The sequence below is a fragment of the Psittacula echo genome, assembly GCF_963264785.1.
Source record: "Psittacula echo genome assembly, chromosome: 12".
Lineage (NCBI taxonomy): Eukaryota > Metazoa > Chordata > Aves > Psittaciformes > Psittacidae > Psittacula > Psittacula echo.
Window position 1 is genome coordinate 1748574 of NC_137747.1, and position 6000 is coordinate 1754573.

Genomic DNA, 6000 nt, shown 5'->3' on the forward strand with positions numbered 1-6000 from the left:
GCTTAATTTCTCCCTGCAGGACAGAAACCTCTAGCAACCACAACAGAGATTGCTAATACTAGAAGCCAGCTCCAATAACCTTGAAGAGACATTAGCTTGCAATTTACCTTCTCATATATTCTTCTTGAATGTCCCAACTCCCCTAGAGTTCTTGCCCTCTCACCAAGAGCTGTGACTTTGAAAAGTTAAAACCTCACATTTTAGACAAGTTGTGTTTCTCAAACTAGTCAAATTTCTAAAATACTGAAAATTTGCAATTTCATATCTAAATCATCAGAATCAACAAAATCTTTCTTTGACTTCAGTGAGGCTGTGTGAGGTGTGTCTTTGTCTGGAACTGGGAGAGAAAATGTGAAATATTTGGCTGATATTGCCAGCACGTAGCACCCAAAACAGTCCCTGCCTTCCCTTTAATCCTGGACCCACAGGGTCTCTGTTAGCTCCTCTTCCATCCCCAGACAGAGCTCCATGCACTCCAGTTGGGCAGTGATGTAGAGAGCAACTAGGGCTTCTGTGAGAAATTGTTGCAAGTAGACTCTTATTATAATAAAGCTCAAAGCCAAGTGTAGCTTTGCAATTACTTACATTTGAAAATCTAAGGAGAAGGATTTTTAGTAGTCAGGTGTTTTTAAGAAATGAAAAGCAACTACTACAATGTGAGGGCGGGGAAAAAGAATATCTGCTTTCCTATATTTTGTTTCTTTATATCAAAGCTGACATTCTGAACACATTATTAATAATTAAGGAATCTAATTGAAGTCTAAAATGCCCTTAATTACATAAATTACATTCATATATTGTCACTTTTAATAGATTTTAGTTAAAAGACTCCTGATGTGTTTATCTGGCTGCACTATTTTCAACTTGTCTTTTCAAAATCTATCTCTATGAGGCCTTCAAAATTATTTCCCAAAGAAAAGTGACTGAGGACAGTTTATCAGGAGCTGCATCCACCCACACAGGGCAGCAGATGCCCAGGAGTTTGTAGACAAAAGCTTTCTGCCCTACATCTTAAGGAAACAATCTTTTCTATGATGAGAACTCTTTAAGAGCAGATTTTACAAGGTGCAGTCAGCAGTGTTAATGTATTCAGTTACAAAAGACAGGCGATAGTTTCAGCAAGTCTTTGGGTGAAACACCTCAGGAACAGCATCCTGCAACCTATTACCCAAAAAGTCTCATAATTAGGGTTGCAGATGCATAATGCTAGCTTTGATAGAAAAGGAAAAATTTGAGCTGAAAAATTAGACATTATCTCAGCTATTTTGTAGCTTGTCAGTGAAGCTTTCTTTTTGGAACCAGTACAATTTAACTGATGAGCAAAAGTAGCATAAACTGCTTAATGAATGATTGAGAGACATAGTACAAACATTGCAGGCTTTTATTCTGATAGTATTGCTTTAAATACCTTTAAAGAAAATTCATGCATGATTTAGAGACTCTGCTTAGGAGGGAGAAAAGGGAGACAGAAGGTTCATATACATGCCAGTCTGAAGCAAGCACAGTAATTGGTAGATTCAGTGGGGAGGAAGGTTTTAATTCTTAATTTAGAGCAAAGGAATGAACTGATAATGGAAACAACTGGGGCACATTTAAATTTCCTTTTACAGTTTCTTGGACAAGAACCTTTTTTAATCAACCTGTAGATCTGTACATCTTACAGCAAAGGTCAGGTATGTACATTGAGTGACCAAGAACTAACATGCATTTGCCTTTTTCTGCCTGATATCTCACCATGTGCATCACTTTTATCTCATAAGAGAGATGACTGAGGAAAGCAAACACATGGTTTCATGTTCTGTAAAAAGATCATAGGAAGCATTTTGCACCATTTGTTGTGCACAATGGCACACCTGATCACAGAGCACAGCCTGCACATCTTCAAGCTTGGTTGCTTTCAATATAATCTTGCTAGAAAGAAAAAATGAAAGTTTTTTGTTTTCTTAGTGAGAATTTTTCCAGAATTTCCATATACATATGTTCAAGGCAGTGTCAATTAAACACTTCATACTATACCCAGCCAGCTCTTCTATCTTGGAAAATAGGCTTATTTATAGAACACTTTGATTTCATAACATGTTCAAATTGCATGGGACATGATTTCAGAATCACTTGTGCATAATCTAAAGCTTTGGAAATAAAAATATTCCTGTCTCATATTTTACTTAATACTGAAAATCCCATGATCTCATTTTCTCTGTTGCCATACCAGGATAAAAGAACTCTTACTGTGAAACATTCTTTCCTGAGGAAGACAGTAAAATGCAAGTCTCTGTATTTCATCAAACAAGCTCTGCATTCACCTCCCCAGAGTGGATCACAACTTCTCTGTGTCACTTTGAGTTCCAGGAAACAGTATTCGCAGGGAAAATGTTCATAAAAGCTCTTTTTAACATTCCCGGACTAATGGCAGCATTAAGGTGGAGGGAAGATCAATGCTATTTGAGCACAATCTGCTAATTGGGGACAAGTAACAACAGTGAACCGAGGGAGATAGAGAACTGTTGTAGAAGATTAGAGTAGATTTAGGCCTTTGTAAAAATATTGGATTGCTTAGAGTGAGCTTGGAAAATTAGTCAGAGGAACCAAATCAAACATTTAGCTGAAAAAAGTCGGCAGCTCTTTAGTGTTGTATGCAGTACAATTTTCTGAACAGATAAACTCAAGACAAGGCTCAAAATCAGGCACTTAAGTTAGATGGCAACTGAGGATACCGAGATGCCTAATGCTGCTGTCTCAATCTCAGACTAAGATTCTTCATGTCATATTAAGAGGGACTACTGATTCTTGACAATTTGGTTGAAATTCATGATGCGGGGGAACAGGTTGAGAAGAGCACCAACATACAAAAGGCTGTCAACTTTAGCATCTCCAAAGCATTTATATGGTTGGTGGACAGGGAAGTTTACACGTGGAAAGTGGTGATGCTCCAGCAGTTACCTCCCATCAGTTTGGCCACACCTAGCAAGCATAAATTTCAAGTCCACCTACGTTCAAAGCACTGGTTTTAAGTCGGTGAATTTTACTTGGTTGCTGGGACAGGTCTACTAGATATGTGTTAGGGGCACCCAAGAGCATGAGTACATGGCTCTAAAAATAGTTTCATCTGCCTGCAAAGTCTGCTAAAAAATGCTATACTTAATCACCTTAATAAATACAGCTCTTTCTTTGCTCACAAAGTGAAACTGTGTTACTGAGATATCTGAACTCTTTTATTCCAATCAGAATTTGCTAAATTTACTTATTATTAAATGTAGCTTATTAGTTTCATTTAAAGATGTAATAAGTTGGGCCAGATTACTGAATCAGAAATTTCACAGAAAAATAAAAAGCCAATGAAACCATACAAAGGCAGAACCTAAAACAGATAAAAGTTCAGTCACCTCTCTCACAGAGATTTTTTTTCCTGAGGACATTAGTAATACACAGCACAAACACCGTTCAAAGCATACATACTCAGACTGTATTAAACACCAGAAATCAAAATGCTTCAAGTATCAATGATTTTTCCCTATAGGGTGGTAAAGATGAGGAGAATAGTCACTAATCTAAGAGTCTGAAACCAATAATACAAAAACTTTCATACAATATACTTTACTGCAAATCGCATGTTATTGCTTTTAGCAGAGTACTTATAGTGTGCATTTTTTCCCCTGAACTACATAACATCTAATTTAACCTCTCTCAGAATATAACCAGCATGAAAGAATACTGACAAATCTTTGGGTTTGGTTCAGAGCATCTCTCACAAGCTGAATGAAAAGAGTCCTAAGGAACATTCAGTGATAATCAACCTTTCAAATGAAATTTTATATCCTCATATATAATTCCATTTCTGTGATCCAAGTCTCTATGAGATTTTACAGGTCTCAAAAAGGATTCATCAGAACCCATTTAATTGCTAGAAGAGCTTATTGGAATCATTTCCGCTTCACACTATGGCTCTGCCTAGCAAAGGATTGCAAGAGCACAGCTGCCAAAGTCAGTGGTAATAGTGTCAACACTTGATCTGTCCTGGTACTGAGAAACGCAACTTGACTTCTCCCACAAGCCTAGACCCAAAATAACTGCAACAGTGGCATCATAATATTAGCACATGCATGTTCCTAATGCTTACTACACTAAGACATACTTAATGCAAAATTAAAGTTTCTTCACAGGACTGTAAGTTAGCCTGAATTATTTCAATATAAGCAAAAGATGGTTTTTAATGGGTAAAAGCTCATCTGCTGGTGCAAGCTGAGTAACAAGGGTCCTGATTTCTATGTAGAAACCCCCAAAAAATTTCAAAAGTGGTGTTTGCTCCAGGGAAAAAATGTTTATGGGTTCTTCTGCTTTTTTTTTATTCCTCAACTAAAAATCCTGTTTGAAATGTTCATAAACATTTATTTGGATTTCTACAGACCTAAAGGTTTATGTCCCACTGTTGTAGAATTACTTCTTTAAGTGCGCTGCTCTTTCCTGCAGTACCTTTACAAATGATGCAAAAGTTATTACTTTTTTTTTTTAAAATGGTTCTAAAGAGAATAATCTTCATTGCACCATCACCAATCAGCTCGTCTGCAACCCCTTGAATGACTACATACCTATTTGCATCTCATAATGCTTCCTTCTCATGCCTTTATCCTGAACTCAGTAAGTAATTGCTGAAAAGAAATTTCAAGCATTTATTATATGATGGCTCCCAACAACATAATTCTTGTAGGGGTGGCCAGGTGCTGCTCCATGCAGCCTCTCGAGGCAGGCTGGCTGAGCATGTAAGTTTAAGAGTACCAGGAGGGAGAGGGCTCTGCCACCACATGTCATCTGCTCAGCTGGTGTCAGCAAGTCCAGCATCACAAACTACAGGGGATCCGTGCACTGTTCGAGGTGTTTCAGCACTCAACCTGTATTCAACCCTGGATGTTACTGATTTTGTAAGAAATGCTATTTATTTGAGCTATCTAAGGCCTGAGATGTTCCTGCTGCTTCCTTGATGTGTTTTTACTGCAGAGAGATTTCACTAAGACAATTGCAGGCTGTAATACATTCATATACCAGACTGTGCATCACACATAACAGCAAAGCTATAGATGTAATTTGGAGTGAATTGTTACCCAGCCCCGCTGTCTGGCAAGAGTTACCATAAAATGGTCTAAAAAGGTTATTATGTATTGACAGCTTACTCCAGACCTCTCTGCATTCTGTGATCATGAAGCATGACTACATCATGCTTTTAACCTCTGAAAGGGTCAAGCTGGTGACCACAGCCATTGAGGCTGATATAGCCAAAAGGGGTGAAGGGCTACGTACAGCTAAGCAACGTCTCACGCTGAATGGAAGAGAACCATCAGCCCATTATTTGTGGCCTGCTAGCCTTTTAAAACTTGCTTGCCAGGGGCATTCCTTCCCGGTAGTGTGCCTACCTCAAACCTGGGCCACGGCTCACTCTTTGCACTTTCCTGTCACCTCTCCCAGTGTAATGAGGTACTACCAAACCAGGATGGCTGCTCAGCTGGATAAGCAAGCAGACCTACTTACCTGTAACTCTTTTTCATTTTCCATTTCCTAGGTGCTCCTTTCCAAAACGCAGACATTTTCAGACAGGACAGTTGCAGGTACAAGCTTTACCTCAGTGCCTGAGGCTAATACTGCACTTCTAATGAACTAATCATCCGCCATTTGCTTTTCATCCAGGCAAACAGCATAATTTCCATCTAACAGTAAAGTTTTACCTGTGTTGTGCAGGATCCTAAATACAGACTCTTCATTACTGACCATTTATGCTGAAACTACTTCTTTCAACAATCTCTGAATGCCTGTCAAGGGACTTAAAAACCACGACAACTCCTGTTTATGCAAGTTGGGCAATGCAGATTTCACCATTGCATGTCTGAGTCCATTATTTTTGCCCAGTGATCTCAGAAAGCAGAACTACTTTCATCAGTGGATGGACTTTTGAAGACTCTTTCTTCCTACCAGAGATTAACTGTTTCGCCTGGTCCATGCACTACTACTTCC